The 24374-nt window shown below is 40.3% G+C and overlaps 1 non-coding gene across 1 annotated transcript; it reads left to right on the top strand.

Moving 5' to 3' along the window:
* The first annotated feature begins 22680 nt into the window (after nt 1–22680).
* On the top strand, nt 22681–22784 carry LOC112804411 (small nucleolar RNA R71). Its single transcript, XR_003203021.1, has one exon. It is a non-coding gene; the product is annotated as a small nucleolar RNA R71 (small nucleolar RNA).
* Nucleotides 22785–24374: the final 1590 nt, after the last annotated feature.

Below are 24374 nucleotides of genomic sequence, written 5' to 3'. Positions count from 1 at the left end.
GCGAGTTTGAAGCTCGTCATAGTCACCCCATCTCAGATCCTACTCGGAATACCACAGACAAGGTTTAGACTTTCCGGATCTTAGGAATGGCTGCCAATTATTCTAGCTTATACCATGAAGATTCTGATTAAGGAATCCAAGAGATACGCGCTCGATCTAAGGTAGAATGAAAGTGGTTGTCAGGCACGCGTTCATAGGTGAGAATGATGATGAGTGTCACGGATCATCACATTCATCATGTTGAAGTGCAGTGAATATCTTAGAATAAGAATAAGCTGAATTGAATAGAAGAATAATAGTAATTGCATTAATACTCGAGGAACAGCAGAGCTCCACACCTTAATCTATGGTGTGTAGAAACTCCACCATTGAAAATACATAAGAACAAGGACTAGGCATGGCCAAATGGCCAGCCCCCAAAACGTGATCAAAGGATCAAAAGATAATCCAAAGATAAGACACTAGTACAATAGTAAAAAGTTCTATTTATACTAAACTAGTTACTAGGGTTTACAGAAATAAGTCTAAGTGTAGAAATCCAATTTCAGGGCCCACTTTGGTGTATGCTTGGGCTGAGCTTAAGCTTTACACGTGCAGAGGCTTTTCTTGGGTTAAACGCCAAGTTGTAACGTGTTTTTGGCGTTTAACTCTGGTTTGTGACGTGTTTCTGGCATTGAATGCCAGTTTGCGTCATCTAAACTCAAATAAAATGTGGACTATTATATTTTGCTGGAAAGCCCAGGATGTCTACTTTCCAATGCAATTGAGGGTGTGCCATTTGGAGTTCTGTAGCTCCAGAATATCTATTTTGAGTGCAGGGAAGTCAGAATCCAACAACATCAGCAGTCCTTTGTCAGCCTCCTATCAGATTTTTGCTCAGGTCCCTCAATTTCAGCCAGAAAATACCTGAAATCACAGAAAAATAAACAAACTCGTAGTAAAGTCCAGAAATGTGAAATTTTCATAAAAAAACTAATAAAAACATCCCTAAAAGTAGCTAGGTCCTACTAAAAACTACCTAAAAACAATGCCAAAAAGCGTATAAATTATCCGCTTATCACAACACCAAAGTTAAATTGTTACTTGTCCCCACGCAACTGAAAATCAAATAAGATAAAAAGAAGAGAATATACTATAAATCTCAAAATATCAATGAATATTAGTTCTAATTAAATGAGTGGGACTTGTAGCTTTTTGCTTCTGAACAGTTTTGGCATCTCACTTTATCCTTTGAAGTTTAGAATGATTGGCATCTATAGGAACTCAGAGTTTAGATAGTGTTATTAATTCTCCTAGTTAAGTATGTTGATTCTTGAACACAGCTACTTTTATGAGTCTTGGCCGTGGCCCTAAGCACTTTGTTTTCCAGTATTACCACAGGATACATAAATGCCACAGACACATGACTGGGTGAACCTTTTCAGATTGTGACTCAGCTTTGCTAAAGTTCCCAGTTAGAGGTGTCCATAACTCTTAAGCACACTCTTTTTGCTTTGGATCACGACTTTAACCACTCAGTCTCAAGCTTTTCACTTGGACCTTCTTGCCACAAGAACATGGTTAGGGACAGCTTGATTTAGCCGCTTAGGACTGGATTTTATTTCCTTGGGCCCTCCTATCCATTGATGCTCAAAGCCTTGGATCATTTTTACCTTTGCCTTTTGGTTTTAAGGGCTATTGGCTTTTTCTGCTTGCTTTTTCTTTTTCTTTTATATTTTTTTGCCTTTTTTTTCACTGCTTTTTCTTGCTTCAAGAATCAATTTCATGATTTTTCATATCATCAATAACATTTCTCTTTTTCATCATTCTTTCAAGAGCCAGCAATCTTAACATCTATAAACAACAAGATAAAAAATATGCACTATTCAAGCATTCATTCAGAAAACAAAAAGTATTGTCACCACATCAATATAATTAAACTAATTTCAAGGATGAATTCAAAACTCACGTACTTCTTGTTTTTTTGTATTAGAAACATTTTTCATTTAAGAAAGGTGAAGGATTCATGGAATTATTCATAGCCTTAAGACATGGACACTAGACACTAATGATCATGTAATAAAGACACAAACATAGACAAACATGAAGCTCAAAAAACCGAAAAACAGAGAGATAAGAACAAGGAAGTTAAGGAATGAGTCCACCTTAGTGATGGTGGCACCTTCTTCTTGAAGGACCAATGGTGTTCTTGAGATCCTCTATGTCTCTTCCTTGCCTTTGTTGCTCCTCCCTCATAGCTCTTTGATCTTCTCTAATCTCATTGAGAATGATGGAGTGCTCTTGGTGTTCCACCCTTAATTGGTTCATGTCATGACTCAATCCTTCTAGAGAAGTGTTGAGTTGTTCCCGATAGTTGTTTGGAGGAAAATGCATCCCTTGAGGCATCTCAGGGATTTCTTGATGATGAGCTTCCTCATGCGTCTCTTGAGATCCATGAATGGACTCTCTTGTTTACTCCATCCTCTTCTTAGTGATGGGCTTGTCCTCTTCAATGAGGATGTCTCCTTCTATGACAACTCCAGCTAAGTTGCATAGATGGCAAATGAAATGAGGAAAAGCTAGCCTTGCCAAGGTGGAGGGCTTTTCGGCTGTTTTGTAGAGTTCTAGAGGGATGACTTCATGAACTTCTACTTCCTCTCCAATCATGATGCTATGGATCATGATGGCCCGATCCACAGTTACTTCAGATCGGTTGCTAGTGGGGATGATGGAGCGTTGGATAAACTCCAACCATCCTCTAGCCGCAGGCTTAAGGTCCAGTCTTCTCAATTGAACTGGCTTGCCTTTTGAGTTCTTTTCTATTGAGCTCCTTCCACACATATGTCCATGAGGACTTGGTCCAACCTTTGATCAAAGATGACCCTTCTAGTGTAGGGGCGTGCGTCTTCTTGCATCATAGGCAAGTTGAACGCCAACCTTATGTTCTCCGGACTGAAATCTAAGCATTTCCTTCGAACCATTGTAAGCCAATTCTTTGGGTTTGGGTTCATGCTTTGATCATGGTTCCTAGTGATCCATGCATTGGCATAGAACTCTTGAACCATTAAGATTCCGACTTGTTAAATGGGGTTGGTAAGAACTTCCCAACCTCTTCTTAGGATCTCATGTCGGATCTCCGGATACTCATTTTTCTTGAGCATGAAAGGGACCTCAGGGATCACCTTCTTCTTGGCCACAACTTCAAAGAAGTGGTCTTGATGGACCTTTGAGATGAATCTCTCCATCTCCACAAATTTTGAGGTGGAAGCTTTTGTCTTCCCTTTCCTCTTTCTAGAGGTTTCTCCGGCCTTAGGTGCCATAAATGGTTATGGAAAAAAAAAGAAGCTTTGCTTTTACTACACCAAACTTAGAATGTTGCTAGCCCTCGAGCAAAAGAAGAAAGAATAGAAGAAGAAGAAGAAGATATGGAGGAGAGGGAGAGAAGTGTGGTTTCAGCCAAGGGGGTAAGAGAGGGTTGTGTTGTGTGAAAATGAAGAAGGATGGAGGGGTTTATATAGTTGAGGGTGAGGAGTAGGGTTCGGTCATGTAGGGTGGGTTTGGGTGGGAAAGAGATTTTGAATTTGAAGGTAGGTGGGGTTTATGGGGAAGAGAGAGTGGTGAGGAGGTGATGGGAAAGAGTGATTGAGGTTATTGGTTAAGGGTATAGTGTTATTGGATTGTGTGAAGAGAGAGGTAGGGTAGGTAGGGATCCTGTGGGGTCCACAGATCATGAGGTGATCCTGTGGAGTCCACAGATCTTGAGGTGTCAAGGATTTCTCATCCCTGCACCTTTTAGGTGTGTAAAATGCCCTCTATATGCAATCATGGCATTTAACGCTAGACTGATGCTTGTTTCTGGCGTTAAACGCCACTTTGCTGCATGTTTCTGGCGTTTAATGCCAGCTTTCCTCAGGGTGCAATCCTGGCGTTTAAACGCCAGACTGCTGCTTTTTTCTGGCGTTCAACGCTAGCTTCATGCTCTGTTCTGGCGTTAAACGCCAGCCAGATGCTCCTTACTGGCATTTAAACGCCAGTAAGCTCTTCCTCCAAGGTGTGCTGTTTCTTCTGCTGTTTTTATTTTGTTTCTAATTTTTGCAATTGTTTTGTGACTCCACATGATCATAAATCTAATAAAACATAAAAGAATAATAGAAATATAGATAAATAAAAATTAGGTTGCCTCCCAATAAGTGATTTTTTAATGTTAATAGCTTGACAATGAGCTCTCATGGAGCTTCACAGATGTTCAGAGCATTGTTGGGACCTCCCAACACCAAACTTAGAGTTTGAATATGGGGGTTCAACACCAAACTTAGAGTTTGACTGTGGGGGCTTTGTTTGACTCTGTATTGAGAGAAGCTCATCGTGCCTCTTTTCGATGGTTGCAGAGGAAGATCCTTGAGCTTTAAACACAAGGTAGTCCCTATTCAATTGAAGGACTAGCTCTCTGGTGGACGAAATTGTGATCCATATTCTTTTGTTGTTATATGAAATCATTATTGTGGCACCAGTTGAATTCACAACTCCGTTCAACTAACCAGTAAGTGTACTGGGTCGTCCAAGTAATAAACCTTACGTGAGTAAGGGTCGATCCCACAGAGATTGTTGGTATGAAGCAAGCTATGGTCATCTTGTAGATCTCAGTTAGTGAGTGGAATCATGGGGTCAAATGGAATTTAGAAAATCAAATAATAAAAGGGAATAATAAAAGAGATAGAATACTTATGCAGATTCATTGATGGGAATTTCAGATAAGCGAATGGAGATACTGTATGGCTCAAGAACGCCTGCTCTCCCACTGCTTTAACTCAATCCTTCTTACTCTTTTCCATGGCAAGCTGTGTATAGGGGTTCACCATCAGCGGTGGCTACTTTCAATCCTCTCGGAAAAATGATCCTATGCGGCTGTCACTCGCATGGCTAATCGTCTGGAGGTATCACCCATGGTTGATAGCTACATCCCATCCTCGCAGTGAAAACTACGCTCACGCGCTCTGTCACAGCACGGCTAATCACTGGTTGGTTCCTGCGCCTACTGGAATAGAATCCCTTGATTCTTTTACGTATGTCACTAACGCCCAGCACTTGCAAGTTTGAAGCACGTCACAGTCATTCATTACCGGAATCCTACTCGGAATACCACAGACAAGGTTAGACTTTCCGGATTCCCAGGATCCTACTCGGAATACCACAGACAAGGTGAAACTTTCCGGATCCTCATAAATGCCGCCATCTATCTAGCTTATACCACGAAGATTCTGTTGGGGAATCTAAGAGATAAACATTCAAGCTCGGTTGCATGTAGAACGGAAGTGGTTGTCAATCACGTGCGTTCATGAGTGAGAATGATAATGAGGGTTACTTATCATTACATTCATCATGTTCTTGGGTACGAATGAATATCTTGGAATAAGGATAAGAGAGATTTGAATAAAATAAAATAGAATTGCATTAATACTTGAGGTACAGTAGAGCTCCACACCCTTAATCTATGGTGTGCAGAAACTCCACCGTTGAAAATACATAAGCAAAAGGTTCAGGCATGGCCAAATGGCCAGCCCCCATATGGTCACAAGACCGAATGATCAAAGACATCTAATACAATAGTTAAATGTTCTATTTATAATAAACTAGCTCCTAGGGTTTACATGAGTAAGTAATTGATGCATAAATCCACTTCCGGGGCCCACTTGGTGTATGCTTGGGCTGAGCTTGATTAATTCACGAGCTGAGGCTTCTCTTGGAGTTGAACTCCGAGTTATGACGTGTTTTGGGCGTTCAACTCCGGATCATGACGTTTTTCTGGCGTTTAACTCCAGACAGCAGCATGTACTTGGCGTTCAGCGCCAAGTTACGTCGTCAATATCCGAATGAAGTATGGACTATTATATATTGCTGGAAAGCTCTAGATGTCTACTTTCCAACGCCGTTGAGAGCGCGCCATTTGGAGTTCTGTAGCTCCAGAAAATCCATTTCGAGTTCAGGGAGGTCAGATTCCAACAGCATCAGCAGTCCTTTTGTCAGCCTTCTTCAGAGTTTTGCTCAAGTCCCTCAATTTCAGCCAGAATTTACCTGAAATCGCAGAAAAACACACAAACTCATAGTAAAGTCCAGAAATGTGAATTTAACATAAAAACTAATGAAAACATCCCTAAAAGTAGCTCAAACTTACTAAAAACTACCTAGAAACAATGCCAAAAAGCGTATAAATTATCCGCTCATCACAACACCAAACTTAAATTGTTGCTTGTCCCCAAGCAATTGAAAATCAATTAGGATAAAAAGAAGAGAATATACTATAAATTTCAAAATATCAATGAATATTAATTGAATTAGATGAGCGGGACTTGTAGCTTTTTGCTTCTGAACAGTTTTGGCATCTCACTTTTTCCTTTGATGTTCAGAGTGATTGGCGTCTCTGGGAACATAGAATTTTGGATAGTGTTATTGACTTTCCTAGTTAAGCATGTTGATTCTTGAACACAGCTACTTATGAGTCTTGGCCGTGGCCCTAAGCATTTTGTTTTCTAGTATTACCACCGGATACATAAATGCCACAGACACATAACTGGGTGAACCTTTTCAGATTGTGACTCAGCTTTGCTAGAGTCCCCAGTTAGTGGTGTCCAGAGCTCTTAAGCACACTCTTTTTGCTTTGGATCATGACTTTAACCACTCAGTCTCAAGCTTTTCACTTGGACCTTCATGACACAAGCACATGGTTAGGGAGAGCTTGATTTAGCCGCTTAGGCATGGATTTAATTTCCTTAGGCCCTCCTATCCATTGATGCTCAAAGCCTTGGATCCTTTTTACCCTTGCCTTTTGGTTTTAAGGGCTATTGGCTTTTTCTACTGCTCATTCTTTTTCTTTCTATTTTTTTTCACCATTTTTTTTTCAAGCTTTTTCACTGCTTTTTCTTGCTTCAAGAATCAATTTCATGATTTTTCAGATCATCAATAACATTTCTCTTTGTTCATCATTCTTTCAAGAGCCAACAATTTTAACACTCATAAACAACAAGATAAAAAATATGCACTGTTCAAGCATTCATTCAGAAAACAAAAAGTATTGCCACCACATCAATATAATTAAATTAAATTCAAGGATAAATTCGAAATTCATGTACTTCTTGTTCTTTTGAATTAAAACATTTTTCATTTAAGAGAGGTGAAGGATTAATGGATTTTATTCATAGCTTTAAGGCATGGTTACATACTAATGATCATGAAGTAGAGACGCAAAACATAAATAAACACAACATTTAAAAACCGAAAACAGAAAGAAATAAAGAACAAGGAATGAATCCACCTTTAGTGGCGTCTTCTTCTTGAAGGACCAATGATGTTCTTCAGCTCTTCTATGTCCCTTCCTTGCCTTTGTTGCTCCTCCCTCATTGCTCTTTGGTCTTCTCTTATTTCTTGCAGAATGATGGAGTGCTCATGATGTTCCACCCTTAATTGTTCCACATTGTGGCTCAAATCTTCTAAGGAGGTGTTGAGTTGCTCCCAATAGTTGTTGGGAGGAAAGTGCATTCCTTGAGGCATCTCAGGGATTTGTTGATGATTAGCTTCCTCATGCTCTTCTTGAGAACCGTGCATGGTTTCTCTTGCTTGCTCCATCCTCTTCTTGGTGATGGGCTTATCCTCTTCAATGGGGGTATCTCCTTCTATGATAACTCCAGCTGAGTAACATAGATGGCATATAAGGTGAGGAAACGCTAGCCTTGCCATGGTGGAGGACTTATCGGCTATTTTGTAGAGTTCATTGGAGATGACCTCATGAACTTCCACTTCCTCTCCAATCATGATGCTATGAATCATGAAGGTCCGATCCACAGTAACTTCAGATCGGTTGCTAATAGGAATGATGGATCTTTGAATGAACTCCAACCATCCTCTAGCTACAGGCTTGAGATCCAGTCTTCTTAGTTGAACTGGCTTGCCTTTGGAGTCTATTCTCCACTGAGCTCCTTCCACACATATGTCCATAAGGACTTGGTCCAACCTTTGATTAAAGTTGACCCTTCTAGTGTAGGGGTGGTGCACGAAATTGCAATCACACTTTTGCAATCCCGCACAACTAACCAGCAAGTGTACTGGGTCGTCCAAGTAATACCTTGCGTGAGCAAGGGTCGATCCCACAGAGATTGTCAGCTTGAAGCAAGCTATGGTTATCTTGTAAATCTTAGTCAGGATATCAGAAATTATCAGGATTGATTGTGAAAAGCAAAAGAACATGAAATGATTACTTGGTTTGCAGTAATGGAGAATAGGTTGAGGTTTGGAGATGCTCCATCTTCTGAATCTCTGCTTTCCTACTGTCTTCTTCTTCAAACACGCAAGTCTCCTTCCATGGCAAGCTGTATGCAGGGTTTCACCGTTGTCAATGGCTACCTCCCATCCTCTCAGTGAAAGCGATTGCATATGCTCTGTCACAGCATAGGGGAATTCATCTGTCGGTTCTCAATCAGGCCGGAATAGAATCCAGTGATTCTTTTGCGTCTGTCACTAACGCCCCGCCTTCAGGAGTTTGAAGCACGTCACAGTCATTCAGTCATTGAATCCTACTCAGAATACCACAGACAAGGTTTAGACCTTCCGGATTCTCTTGAATGCCGCCATCAGTCTAGCTTATACCACGAAGATTCCGATTAAAGAACCCAAGAGATAACTACTTAATCTAAGGTAGAACGGAGGTGGTTGTCAAGCACACATTCATAGTTGAGAATGACGATGATTGTCACAGATCATCACATTCATCCGGATTAAGAACAAGTATTATCTTAGAATGGAAGCAAGCATGATTGAATGAGAAACAGTAGTAATTGCATTAATCCATCAAGACACAGCAGAGCTCCTCACCCCCAACCATGGGGTTTAGAGACTCATGCCGTGGAAGAAAACGTGTAAAAATGTCATAAGGTCAGCAAAAGGTTCTGATACAATGTCAAAAGATCCTATTAATAGTAAACTAGTAGCCTAGGGTGTACAGAAATGAGTAAATGACGTAAAAATCCACTTCTGGGTCCACTTGGTGTGTGCTTGGGCTGAGCAATGAAGATTTTATGTGTAGAGACGTTTTCTGGAGTTAAACGCCAGTTCTCATGCCAGTTTGGGCGTTTAACTCCAAATTTTATGCCAGTTCCGGCGTTTAACGCTGGAATTTCTGAGGCTGTTTTGCCACGCCGGTTTGGGCCATCAAATCTTGGGCAAAGTATGGACTATCATATATTGCTGGAAAGCCCAGGTTGTCTACTTTCCAATGCCGTTGAGAGCGCGCCAATTGGGCTTCTGTAGCTCCAGAAAATCCACTTCGAGTGCAGGGAGGTCAGAATCCAACAGCATCTGCAGTCCTTTTTGGTCTCGGAATCAGATTTTTGCTCAGAATCCTCAATTTCAGCCAGAAAATACCTGAAATTACAGAAAAACACACAAACTCATAGTAAAGTCCAGAAAAGTGAATTTTAGCTAAAAACTAATAAAAATATACTAGAAACTAACTAGATTATACTAAAAACATACTAAAAACAATGCCAAAAAGCATACAAATTATCCGCTCATCACAACACCAAACTTAAATTGTTGCTTGTCCCCAAGCAAATGAAAATCAAAATAGGATAAAAAGAAGAGAATATACTATAGACTCCAAAATATCAAGGAAACATAGTTCCAATTAGATGAGCGGGACTAGTAGCTTTTTGCCTCCGAACAGTTTTGGCATCTCACTCTATCCCTTGAGGTTCAGAATGATTGGCATCTATAAGAACTCAGAACTCAGATAGTGTTATTGATTCTCTGATTTGAGCATAATGATTCTTGAACATAGCTAGTGTATGAGTCTTGGCTGTGACCCAAAGCACTCTGTCTTCCAGTATTACCACCGGATACATTCATGCCACAGACACATAATTGGGTGAACCTTTTCAGATTGTGACTCAGCTTTGCTAAAGTCCCCAATTAGAGGTGTCCAAGGTTCTTAAGCACACTCTTGTTGCCTTGGATCACAACTTTATTTCTTTCTTTTTCTTTTTCTTTTCTTCTTCTCTTTTCTTTTTTTTTTCGAAATTTTTTTTTTGTATCCACTGCTTTTTCTTGCTTCAAGAATCACTCTAATGATTTTTTTAGATCCTCAATAACAATTCTCTTTTTCCTCCTTCTTTCAAGAGCCAACAATTTTTTAACATTCTCAAAACAACAAATTCAAGAGACATATGCACTGTTCAAGCATTCATTCAGAAAGCAAAAAGTATTGTCACCACATCAAACTAATTCAACTAGTTTCAATGATAAATTTTGAAATCCTGTACTTCTTGTTCTTTTGTGATTAAAGCATTTTTCATTTAAGAGAGGTGATGGATTCATAGGACATTCATATCTTTAAGGCATAAAATTTCAATTTTATTAATTATGAATTAAAACAAGACAAAAAAAATAGATATAAAATGAAACTAAAAAAAAACGAAAAATAAAAACAAAACAAAGGAAAAAAAAACGCAAACATAGGCTCCTAATGATAGAGGTTTTCACAGAGTTAGGATTCAACAACCTTGATTTTGAGAAGTGGATGCTCCCTCAGCTTGAGAGGAGAACTTTTGGCGTTTCAATTCTTGGAGTTCACGCCCCTGCTTCTCTTGTTCCTTCAGCAATTTGCAGAGCATGCAGTTCTGATTCTGCTGTTCTTCCTTCAGTTGCTCCATAGTCTCTTGCAGCTTGTTAATAGATGCTTCTAGGCTGGTCCAGTAGTCAATTCTTGGGAACTCAGGGAGGAATTCCTGCGCCCTCCTCTTGATAGAGTTGTCTTGCACTTGTCCTTCCATTGACTTCTTGGTGATTGGGTGTTCAATGGGTATGAACTCATCTACTCCCATCTTCACCCCAGCCTCTTTACAGAGCAAGGAAATCAAGCTTGGGTAAGCCAGTTTGGCTTCAGTGGAATTCTTGTTTGCAATTGTATAGATCTCACAAGCAATCACATGATGAACCTCCACTTCTTTTCCAAGCATAATGCAATGAATCATCACTGCCCTCTTGATGGTGACCTCAGAACGGTTGCTAGTGGGCAATATGGAACGCCCAATAAAGTCTAGCCAACCTCTTGCAATTGGCTTGAGGTCTCCCCTCTTGAGTTGGTTTGGGACACCCTTTGAATTGGTTATCCACTTAGTCCCAGGGAGGCATATGTCCTCTAGAACTTGATCCAACCCTTTATCTACTCTCACCATCCTCCTATTGAAGGAGTCAGGATCATCTTGCAGTTGAGGTAGTTTGAAGATTTCTCTTATTTTGTCCAGATGGAAGTACATAACTTTCCCTCTGACCATGGTTCTGTAGGTATGGTAAGCAGTTCCAGTCATTCTCTGCTTATCTGTTAGCCACAGATTAGAGTAGAATTCCTGAACCATGTTCTTTCCAACCTTTATTTCAGGATTGGTCAGAACTTCCCATCCTCTGTTTTGAATTTGCTCTTGGATCTCCGGATATTCATCTTCTTTCAGATCAAATTTAACTTCCGGGATCACTGACCTCAGACCCATTATTTTGTGATAATGGTCTTCATGTTCTTTGGTTAAGAACTTCTCTTGATTCCAAAGATTCTTTGGATTAGTCTCTTTCTTTCCTCTTGAGTTGGTTTGTTTTCCCTTAGGAGCCATGATCTTGATGAATCTTGGCTTAGTGATCACGGAAAAGCACACCAAACTTAGAGGTTTTGCTTGTCCTCAAGCAAAAAGAGAAGAAAGAAGAGAAGAGAGAGAGAGGAAGAGGAAATTCGAATGGTGTGGTGGAAAGAGGGAGCCAAACACGAATTTATAAGGTGAGGGGGAAAGTATTTTCGAAAAAAAAGAGAGATTTGAAAGGGGATTTGAGAAGATATGAAAAAAATTGAGAAAAGGGTGAGTTTTTGAAGAAGATTTGGGATTAATTTGAAATAGATTTGAAGAATGGTTTTGATTTGTGAAGATTTGAAAGTGAATGATGAAAGGTTGAAGTGCATTTATGTAGAAGAGTATGGGTAAAAAGAGGAAAGTTTGAAAAAATTTGAGTTGAAAACAAAAATGTGGTCCCCCCACCTTTCTGGCGTTAAACGCCCAGAATGGCACCCATTCTGGCGTTTAACGCCCATATGGCACCCCTTTTGGGCGTTTAACGCCCAGCCAGGTGCCCTGGCTGGCGTTAAACGCCAGAAAGTCTTTATCACTGGGCGTTTTTTTGAAAACGCCCAGGATGCTGCACACCTGGCGTTAAACGCCCAGAATGGTGCCCATTCTGGCGTTTAACGCCCAAAATGGCACCATTCCTGGCGTTAAACGCCCAGAATGGTACCCATTCTGGCGTTTAACGCCCAAAATGCACCTTACTGGCGTTTTTTCGCCAGTAAGCTCATTTTCTCTGCTTTTTGAGCTGAATCCTTCTGTAACTCTGTGAATTCCTTCATTTTTGATATTTGCCTCTGTAAGAACTAATCATACAACCTACTAATGACTGGGTTGCCTCCCAGCAAGCGCTTCTTTACTGTCTTTAGCTGGACTTTCACTGAGAATCACTCAAGCCTCAGTTTTGAGCATTCCTGCTCAAAATTTCCTTCAAGATAATGCTTGATTCTCTGTCCATTAACAATGAACTTCTTGTCAGAATCAATATCCTAAAGCTCAACATATCCATATGGTGACACTCCTGTAATCACATATGGACCCCTCCAACGGGATTTGAGTTTTCCTGGAAACAGTCTGAGCCTAGAGTTGAAGAGCAGAACTTTTTGTCCTGGCTCAAAGACGCTGGTTGACAACTTCTTGTCATGCCATTTCTTTGCCTTTTCCTTATAAATTTTTGCATTTCCAAAGGCATTGAGTCTGAACTCCTCTAGCTCATTTAGCTGGAGCAATCTTTTTTCACCAGCTAACTGTGCATCCATGTTTAGGAATCTGGTTGCCCAGTAGGCTTTATGTTCCAGTTCCACAGGCAAATGACAGGCCTTCCCATACACCAGTTGGTATGGAGAGGTTCCTATAGGAGTCTTGAATGCTGTTCTGTATGCCCACAGAGCATCATCCAAGCTCTTTGCCCAATCCTTTCTACGGGCCATCACAGTCCGTTCTAGGATTCTCTTTAGCTCTCTGTCAGAGACTTCAGCTTGCCCATTTGTCTGTGGATGATACGGAGTTGCCACTTTGTGGCTAATTCCATATCTAACCATAGCAAGGTGTAGCTGTTTATTGCAGAAATGAGTGCCCCCGTCACTGATTAGCACTCTGGGAACCCCAAACCTGCTGAATATGTTTTTCTAGAGGAATTTCAGTACGGTCTTTGTATCATTAGTGGGTGTAGCAATTGCTTCTACCCACTTAGATACATAGTCTACTGCCACCAGAATGTAAGTGTTTGAGTATGATGGTGGGAATGGCCCCATGAAGTCAATTCCCCATACATCAAACAATTCTATCTCTAATATCCCTTGTTGAGGCATGGCATATCCATGAGGCAGGTTACCAGCTCTTTGGCAACTGTCACAGTTACGCACAAACTCTCGGGAATCTTTATAGAGAGTAGGCCAGTAGAAGCCACATTGGAGGACTTTAGTGGCTGTTCGCTCACTTCCAAAATGTCCTCCATACTGTGATCCATGGCAGTGCCATAGGATCCTTTGTGCTTCTTCTCTGGGTACACACCTGCGGATCACTCCGTCAGCACATCTCTTAAAGAGATATGGTTCATCCCAGAGGTAGTACTTGGCATCTGAAATTAATTTCTTTCTCTGCATGTAACTGTACTCTTTGGGTATGAACCTCACAGCTTTAAAATTTGCAATATCTGCAAACCATGGAGCTTCCTGAATGGCAAATAGTTGCTCATCTGGGAAAGTCTCAGAAATCTCAGTAGAAGGGAGGGACGCCCCAGCTACTGGTTCTATTCGGGACAGATGATCAGCTACTTGGTCCTCTGTCCCTTTTCTGTCTCTTATTTCTATATCAAACTCTTGCAGAAGCAACACCCATCTTATAAGCCTGGGTTTTGAATCCTGCTTTGTGAGTAGATATTTAAGAGCAGCATGGTCAGTGTACACAACCACTTTGGATCCCACTAGATAGGATCTAAACTTGTCAATGGCATAGACCACTGCAAGTAACTCTTTTTCTGTGGTTGTGTAGTTCTTCTGTGCGTCATTTAGAACACGGCTGGCATAGTAAATGACGTGCAGAAGCTTGTTATGCCTCTGTCCCAACACTGCACCAATGGCATGGTCACTAGCATCACACATTAGTTCAAATGGCAATGTCCAATCTGGTGCAGAGATGACTGGTGCTGTGACCAGCTTAGCCTTCAGGGTCTCAAATGCCTGCAGACACTGTGTGTCAAACACAAATGGTGTGTCAGCAGCTAACAGGTTACTCAGAGGTTTTGCAATTTTCGAAAAATCCCTTATAAACCTTCTGTAGAATCCTGCATGCCCCAGAAAGCTTCTGATTGCCTTAACATTGGCAGGTGGTGGTAATTTTTCAATTACCTCTACTTTTGCCTTATCCACCTCTATTCCCTTGCTTGAAATTTTGTGCCCAAGGACAATTCCTTCAGTCACCATAAAGTGACATTTCTCCCAGTTTAAAACCAGGTTAGTCTCTTGGCATCTTTTCAAGACAAGTGCTAGGTGATTAAGACAGGAGCTAAATGAGTCTCCATATACTGAAAAGTCATCCATGAAGACTTCCAGAAATTTCTTCACCATATCTGAAAAGATAGAGAGCATGCACCTCTGAAAGGTTGCAGGTGCATTGCACAGACCAAAAGGCATCCTCCTATAGGCAAACACGCCAGAAGGGCAAGTGAATGCTGTTTTCTCTTGGTCCTGAGGGTCTACTGCAATTTGGTTGTAGCCTGAATAGCCATCCAAAAAGCAGTAATAATCATGGCCAGCTAGTCTTTCTAGCATTTGGTCTATGAATGGTAATGGAAAATGATCCTTTCTGGTGGCTGTATTGAGCCTTCTGTAGTCAATACACATGCGCCACCCTGTGACTGTCCTTGTAGGAACCAGTTCATTTTTTTCATTATGAACCACTGTCATGCCTCCCTTTTTGGGAACAACTTGGACAGGACTCACCCAGGGGCTATCAGAAATCGGATAAATAATCCCAGCCTCCAGTAATTTAGTGACCTCTTTCTGCACCACCTCCTTCATGGCAGGATTTAGCCTCCTCTGTGGTTGGACCACTGGTTTGGCATTATCCTCCAATAGGATCTTGTGCATGCATCTAGCTGGGCTAATGCCCTTAAGATCACTTATGGACCACCCAAGAGCTGTCTTGTGTGTCCTTAGCACTTGAATCAGTGCTTCCTCTTCCTGTGAATTTAAAGCAGAGCTTATAATCACTGGAAAAGTGTCACTCTCTCCCAGAAATGCATATTTCAGGGATGGTGGTAGTGGTTTGAGTTCAGGCTTGGGAGGCTTATCCTCCTCCTGAGGAATTTTCGAAAATTCCTTTGCCTCCTCTAGTTCTTCCTGATCAGGCTGAGCATCTTTGAAGATGTCCTCAAGCTCTGATTCTAGGCTCTCAGCCATATTGATCTCTTCTACCAGAGAATCAATAATGTCAGCGCCCATGCAGTCATTTGGTGTGTCTGGATGCTGCATAGCTTTTACAGCATTCAACTTGAACTCATCCTCATTGACTCTCAAGGTGACTTCCCCTTTTTGCACATCAATGAGAGTTCGTCCAGTTGCTAGGAAGGGTCTTCCTAGAATGAGAGTTGCACTCTTGTGCTCCTCCATTTCCAGCACCACAAAGTCAGTTGGAAAGGCGAATGGCCCAACCTTGACAATCATGTCCTCAATTATGCCTGATGGGTATTTAATGGAGCCATCAGCAAGTTGGAGGCATATCCGGGTTGGTTTGACTTCTCCAGTCAACCCAAGCTTTCTGATAGTGGATGCAGGTATTAGATTGATGCTTGCTCCAAGATCACATAGAGCTGTCTTGGTGCAAGCACCTTCCAATGTGCATGGTATCATAAAGCTTCCTGGATCTTAAAGCTTTTCTGGTAAGCTTTTTAATATGACTGCACTGCATTCCTCAGTGAGAAATACTTTTTCAGTTTCTCTCCAATCCTTCTTATGACTTAAGATTTCTTTCATGAACTTAGCATAAGAAGGTATTTGCTCAAGTGCCTCTGCAAACGGAATCTTTATTTCAAGAGTCCTTAGATAGTCTGCAAAGCGGGCAAATTGCTTATCCTGTTCCGCTTGGCGGAGTTTTTGAGGATAAGGCATCTTGGCTTTATATTCTTCAACCTTAGATGCTGCAGGTTTATTCCTTACAGAAGTGGTTGAAGAAGCCTTGTTAGAGGGATTACTGTCAGCACTCTCAGGTGTCTGATCTTCCCTTGGCGTTTGAACGCCAAGAATGGGTGAAGCTTGGGCGTTAAACGCCAACTTTTCCCCCTTTTCTGGCGTTTGAACGCCAATAACATTCCTCTCTGGGCCCTTACTGTCCTCAGAGGGATTTTGCACAGTGGTTTGGATGTCCTCTGTCAATTGTTCCTTGTTTGGCTTTTTGCTCTTCTGAGCAGTGTTATTCAGGGTCTTCCCACTCCTCAGTTGAACTGCTTGACATTCCTCTGTTATCTGTTTAGATAATTGCTGTTTTGCTTGATTCAACTGCAGTTCTATGCTCTTGTTAGCAACTTTAGTCTCATGGAGCATCTCTTTAAAGTCTGCTAACTGTTCTGTCATCAGGAGCAACTGTTGATTAAGCTCAGTTATCTGTTCTTGAGGACTAGGGTCAGTGACTACTGCCATGACCTCCTCTTTTGGAGAGAACTCATTTCTAGAATACAAATATTGGTTTCTAGCAACAGTGTCTATAAGCTCTTGAGCTTCTTCAATTGTCTTCCTCATGTGTATAGATCCACCAGCTGAGTGGTCTAAAGACATCTGAGCTTTTTCTGTAAGCCCATAGTAGAAAATGTCTAACTGTACCCACTCTGAAAACATTTCAGAGGGACATTTCCTTAGCATACCTCTATACCTCTCCCAGGCATTATAAAGGGATTCATTATCCTCTTGTTTAAAGCCTTGGATGTCCAGTCTTAACTGTGTCATCCTTTTTGGAGGGTAAAAATGATTCAGGAATTTGTCTGACAACTGTTTCCATGTCTTTATGCTTGCTGTAGGTTGGTTATTCAACCACCTTTTAGCTTGATCTTTTACAGCAAATGGAAACAGTAATAGTCTGTAGACATCCTGATCTACCTCTTTATCATGTACTGTGTCAGCAATTTGTAAAAACTGTGCCAGAAACTCAGTAGGTTCTTCCTGTGGAAGACCGGAATACTGGCAGTTTTGCTGCACTATGATAATGAGTTGAGGATTTAGTTCAAAGCTGCTTGCTTTGATGGGAGGTGTACAGATGCTACTCCCATATGCAGCTGTAATGGGGTTAGCATATGACCCCGGAGTCCTTTTGGACTGATTGATCCCACTTAAGTCCATAATGGACAAAAGGGAAATGATAATGATTGCAAAGAGATAAATTTTGTTTTTTTTTTTTGAATAAACGAAAAAAATAAAATAAAACAAAATAAAATTAAAATAAAAATTCGAAAATCAAAAAGAAAATAAAATCAAAGCAAATCGAAAACTGAATCAATTAGTTAATTAAAAAGATTTTGAAAACAGCAATTAGAAAGATATGATTGAAAAATTTTTATGAAAAAGATTTGATTTTGAAAAAGAGGAGAGAGAAAAACACAAAAAGACACCAAACTTAAAATTTTAGAGAATCAAACTCAAAATTTTCGAAAATTTTTAAGGGAAAAACACAAAGAGGACACCAAACTTAGAATTTTTTTGAATCAAAAAGGGACTAGGAACATGCAAAATCGAAAATTAAAAGAAAAACAAAAGCATGCAACTGACACCAAACTTAGAATATGAAACTAGACTCAACTAAAAGACTTTAAACCAACAAAAATAAAACAGGCCTAATCCAAGCAACAAGATAAGCCGTCAGTTGTCCAAACTCAACAATCCCCGGCAACGGCGCCAAAAACTTGGTGCACGAAATTGCAATCACACTTTTGCAATCCCGCACAACTAACCAGCAAGTGTACTGGGTCGTCCAAGTAATACCTTGCGTGAGCAAGGGTCGATCCCACAGAGATTGTCGGCTTGAAGCAAGCTATGGTTATCTTGTAAATCTTAGTCAGGATATCAGAAATTATCAGGATTGATTGTGAAAAGCAAAAGAACATGAAATGATTACTTGGTTTGCAGTAATGGAGAATAGGTTGAGGTTTGGAGATGCTCCATCTTCTGAATCTCTGCTTTCCTACTGTCTTCTTCAAACACGCAAGTCTCCTTCCATGGCAAGCTGTATGCAGGGTTTCACCGTTGTCAATGGCTACCTCCCATCCTCTCAGTGAAAGCGATTGCATATGCTCTGTCACAGCATAGCGGAATTCATCTGTCGGTTCTCAATCAGGCCGGAATAGAATCCAGTGATTCTTTTGCGTCTGTCACTAACACCCCGCCTTCAGGAGTTTGAAGCACGTCACAGTCATTCAGTCATTGAATCCTACTCAGAATACCACAGACAAGGTTTAGACCTTCCGGATTCTCTTGAATGCCGCCATCCGTCTAGCTTATACCACGAAGATTCCGATTAAAGAACCCAAGAGATAACTACTTAATCTAAGGTAGAACGGAGGTGGTTGTCAAGCACACGTTCATAGTTGAGAATGATGATGATTGTCACAGATCATCACATTCATCCGGATTAAGAACAAGTATTATCTTAGAATGGAAGCAAGCATGATTGAATGAGAAACAGTAGTAATTGCATTAATCCATCAAGACACAGCAGAGCTCCTCACCCCCAACCATGGGGTTTAGAGACTCATGCCGTGGAAGAAAACGTGTAAAAATGTCATAAGGTCAGCAAAAGGTTCTGATACAATGTCAAAAGATCCTATTAATAGTAAACTAGTAGCCTAGGGTGTACAGAAATGAGTAAATGACGTAAAAATCCACTTCTGGGTCCACTTGGTGTGTGCTTGGGCTGAGCAATGAAGCTTTTATGTGTAGAGACGTTTTCTGGAGTTAAACGCCAGTTCTCATGCCAGTTTGGGCGTTTAACTCCAAATTTTATGCCAGTTCCGGCGTTTAACGCTGGAATTTCTGAGGCTGTTTTGCCACGCCGGTTTGGGCCATCAAATCTTGGGCAAAGTATGGACTATCATATATTGCTGGAAAGCCCAGGATGTCTACTTTCCAATGCCGTTGAGAGCGCGCCAATTGGGCTTCTGTAGCTCCAGAAAATCCACTTCGAGTGCAGGGAGGTCAGAATCCAACAGCATCTGCAGTCCTTTTTGGTCTCGGAATCAGATTTTTGCTCAGAATCCTCAATTTCAGCCAGAAAATACCTGAAATTACAGAAAAACACACAAACTCATAGTAAAGTCCAGAAAAGTGAATTTTAGCTAAAAACTAATAAAAATATACTAGAAACTAACTAGATTATACTAAAAACATACTAAAAACAATGCCAAAAAGCATACAAATTATCCGCTCATCAAGGGGCGTTCATCTCCTTGCATCATGGGCAAGTGAAACGCCAACCTCACATTTTCCGGACTAAAATCTAAGTATTTCCCCCGAACCAATGTGAGATAGTTCTTTGGATTCAGGTTCATACTTTGATCATGGTTCCTAGTGATCCATGCATTGGCATAGAACTCTTGAACCATTAAAATTCTGACTTGTTGCATGGGGTTGGTTAGGACTTCCCAACCTCTTCTTTGGATTTCATGTCAGATTTCCGGATACTCATTCTTTTTGAGCTTGAAAGGGACCTCGGGGATCACCTTCTTCTTTGCCACAACATTATAGAAGTGGTCTTGATGGCTCTTGGAGATGAATCTTTCCATCTCCCATGACTCGGAGGTAGAAGCTTTTGTCTTCCCTTTCCCTTTTCTAGAGGATACTCCGGCCTTAGGTGCCATTGATGGTAATGGAAAAACAAAAAGCTTATGCTTTTACCACACCAAACTTAAAATTTTGCTCGCCCTCGAGCAAGAAAGAAAAGAAGAGAAGAAGAAGAAGAAGAGAATATGGTAGAGATGGAAAGAAGTAGGTTCGGCTATGTGGGAGAAGAAGGGGTTGTGTTGTATGAAAATGAAGTAGAATGGAAGGGTATTTATAGGGAGAGGGGAGGGTGGGTGTTCGGCTATTTTGGGTGGGAATGGGTGGGAGATTGAATTTTGAATTTTATGAAGGTAGGTGGGGTTTATGGGGAAGAGTGGGTTGATGTGAATGGTGAATGGGGTAATTGGGAAGAGGAATTGAGGTGATTGGTGATGGGTGTTGGGAAGTGGGACATGGGGATAGGAAAATGAGATTTAGGATTAGGAGAGTGTGCTTAGGATTAAAAGGTAAGGTGGGAATATGGTAGGTGGGGATCCTGTGGGGTCCACAGATCCTGAGGTGATCCTGTGGGGTCCACAGATCCTGAGGTGAAAAGAAATACCATTCCTTCACCAACTAGGCATGTAAAATGCCTTCGTGCATCATTCTGGCGTTCAAACGCCCATTGGTGCACGTTCTGGGCGTTCAACGCCCATGTAATGCATGTTTCTGGCGTTGAACGCCAGTTTCATGCTTGTTACTGGCGTTCAGCGCCAGCTTTTCTCCTCTAGGCACATTCCTGGCGTTCAGCGCCAGGATGTTGCTTGTTTCTGGCGTTCAGCGCCAGAATGGTGCTCTGTTCTGGCGTTGAACGCCAGCCAGATGCATCTTACTGGCGTTGAACGCCAGCCTGTGCGTCCTCCAGGGTGAAAATTTTTTTCTTCTGTTTTTGACTCTGTTTTTAATTTTTTAATTTTTTTTGTGACTCCTGATGATCATGTACCTAATAAAACACAAAATAACAATAAAATAAAAATTAGATAAATAAAATTGGGTTGCCTCCCAACAAGCACTTCTTTAATGTCAATAGCTTGACAGTGGCTCTCATGGAGCCACAAGGTGATCAGGTCAATGTTAGTGTAGTCCCAAAACCAAACTTAGAGTTTGGATATGGGGTCTTAACACCAAACTTAGAGTTTGGTTGTGGCCTCACAACACCAAACTTAGAGTTTGACTGTGTGGGCTCTTCTTGACTCTGAACTGAGAGAAGCTCTTCATGCTTACTCTCTTTTGTCACAGAGGGATGGCCATGTGCCTTAAAAACAAGGTAGTCCCCATTCAATTGAAGGACTAACTCGCCTCTGTTGACATCTATCACAGCTTCTGCTGTGGCTAGGAAAGGTCTTCCAAGGATGATGCTATCATCCTCTTCTTTCCTAGTGTCTAGGATTATGAAATCTGCAGGGATGTAAAGGCCTTCAACCTTTACTAACACGTCCTCTACTATTCCATAAGCTTGTCTCAATGACTTATCTGCCAATTGTAATGAGAACAAGGCAGGTTGTACCTCAATGATCCCCAGCTTCTCCATTACAGAGAGTGGCATAAGATTTATCCCTGACCCCAGATCACATAGAGCTTTTTCAAAGCTCATAGTGCCTATGGTACAAGGTATTAGGAACTTGCCAGGATTTTGTTTCTTTTGAGGTAGAGTTTTCTGAATCCAAGTATCTAGTTCACTAATGAGCAAGGGAGGTTCACTTTCCCAAGTCTCATTACCAAACAACTTGGCATTCAGCTTCATGATGGCTCCTAAGTATTGAGCAATTTGCTCTCCAGTCACATCCTCATCCTCTTCAGAGGAAGAATATTCTTCAGAGCTCATGAATGGCAGAAGGAGATTTAATGGAATCTCTATGGTCTCTATAGGAGCCTCAGATTCCTTTGGATCCTTAATAGGAAACTCCTTCTTGTTTGAAGGACGTCCCAGGAGGTCTTCCTCACTAGGATTTTCGTCCTCCTCCTCCCTTGTGCATTCGGCCATATTGACTAAATCAATGGCCTTGCACTCTCCTTTTGGATTCTCTTCTGTATTGCTTGGGAGAATACTGGGAGGAGTTTCAATGACTTTCTTACTCAGCTGGCCCACTTGTGCCTCCAAATTTCTGATGGAAGATCTTGTTTCATTCATGAAACTAAAAGTGGCCTTTGACAGATCAGAGACAATATTGGCTAAATTAGAAGTGTTTTGTTCTAAATTCTCTGTCTGTTGCTGAGAAGATGATGGATATGGCTTACTATTGCTCAGCCTATTGCGTCCACCATTGTTAAAGCCTTGTTGAGGCTTTTGTTGATCCTTCCAGGAGAAATTTGGATGATTTCTCCATGATGGGTTATAGGTGTTTCCATAAGGTTCACCCATGTAATTAACCTCTGCCATGGCAGGGTTTTCAGGATCATAAGCTTCTTCAGAAGCTACCTCTCTAGTACTGTTGGCTGCATGTTGCAATCCATTCAGATTTTGAGATATCATGTTGACCTGTTGAGTCAACGCTTTGTTCTGAGCCAATATGGCATTCAGAGCATCAATTTCAAGAACTCCTTTCTTCTGAGGTATCCCATTATTCACAGAATTCCTCTCAGAGGTATACATGAACTGGTTGTTTGCAACCATGTCAATGAGTTCTTGAGCCTCTTCAGGCATTTTCTTCAGGTGAATAGATCCACCTGCAGAATGGTCCAATGACATTTTCAAAAATTCAGAGAGACCATAATAGAATATATCTAATAGGGTCCATTCTGAAAACATGTCAGATGGACATCTTTTGGTCAACTGCTTGTATCTTTCCCAAGCTTCATAAAGGGATTCACCATCTTTTTGTTTGAAGGTTTGTACATCCACTCTCAGCTTGCTCAGCTTTTGAGGAGGAAAGAATTTATCCAAGAAGGCAGTGACCAGCTTATCCCATGAGTCCAGGCTATCCTTAGGTTGTGAATCCAACCATATTCTAGCTCTGTCTCTTACAGCAAAAGGGAAAAGCATGAGTCTGTAGACTTCAGGATCAACTCCATTCGTCTTTACAGTCTCACAGATCTGCAAGAACTCAGTTAAGAACTGATAAGGATCTTCAGATGGAAGTCCATAGAACTTGCAGTTTTGTTGCATTAAAGCAACTAGTTGAGGCTTAAGCTCAAAGTTATTTGCTCCAATGGCAGGAATGGAGATGCTTCTTCCATCAAACTTGGACGGTGGCTTTGTGAAGTCACCAAGCATTCTCCTTGCATTATTATTATTATTATTTTCGGCTGCCATCTCCTTCTCCTGTTCAAAAATTTCTGAAAGGTTATTTCTGGATTGTTGTAATTTAGCTTCTCTTAATTTTTTCTTCAGAGTCCTTTCAGGTTCTGGATCAATTTCAACAAGAGTGCCTTTTTCCCTATTCCTGCTCATATGAAAGAGAAGAAAACAAGAAAAGAAAGAGGAATCCTCTATGTCACGGTATAGAGATTCCCTTATGTTAGTAGAAGAAGAAAGGGGTTAGAAGAATGGAGATGGGGATTCGGATTTTTGGATGAAGAGAGGTGAAGAGAAGTGTTAGTAATTAAATAATTAAATAGAAGAAGAAAAGAGAAGGAAGATTTCGAAAATAATTTTTGAAAAAGAGGTTAGTAATTTTCGAAAATCAAAGACAAAATATAATTAAAATTAAAATTTAAAACAAAAAGAATTTTTTGAAAAAGAGATGAGATATTTTCGAAAATTAGAGAGGGAAAGGTAGTTAGGTGGTTTTGAAAAAGATAAGAAACAATTAAAAGGTTAGTTAGTTGATTGAAAAAGATTTGAAGTCAAAATTTTGAAAAAGATAAGAAGATAAGAAGTTAGATAAGATATTTTGAAATCAAATTTTGAAAAAGATAAAATTTTTGAAAAAGATAAGATAAAAGATAAAATAAAAGTTTTAAAAAAGATATTTTGAAAAAGATTTAATTTTTAAAATGACTTAACTAACAAGAAACTACAAGATAAGATTCTAGAACTTAAAGATTGGACCTTTCTTAACAAGAAAGTAACAAACTTCAAATTTTTGAATCAATCACATTACTTGTTGGCTAATTTTTGAAAATATGATATAAAGATAAGAAAAATATTTTTGAAAAGATTTTGAAAAAGATTTTTGAAATTTTCGGAAATTATAAAAAAATGAAAAAGATAAAATTTTTGAAAAAGATTTTAAAAAGATAAGATTTTTAAAATTGAAATTTTGACTTGACTTGTAAGAAACAACTAATTTTAAAAATTTTTGACCAAGTCAACCCAAAATTTCGAAATTTTTAGGGAAATAAGGAAAAGATATATATATATATATATATATATATATATATATATATATTGATTTTTGAATTTTTAAAGAAAAACACAAAAATGACCCAAAACATGAAAATTTTGGATCAAAACACAAGATGCATGCAAGAACACTATGAATGTCAAGATGAACACCAA

Source organism: Arachis hypogaea, chromosome 5 (assembly GCF_003086295.3).
Source record: "Arachis hypogaea cultivar Tifrunner chromosome 5, arahy.Tifrunner.gnm2.J5K5, whole genome shotgun sequence".
Taxonomy (NCBI): Eukaryota; Viridiplantae; Streptophyta; class Magnoliopsida; order Fabales; family Fabaceae; genus Arachis; species Arachis hypogaea.
The sequence above is the reverse complement of the archived record's forward strand: the minus strand, read 5'-3'. Positions and strand labels throughout refer to the sequence as shown.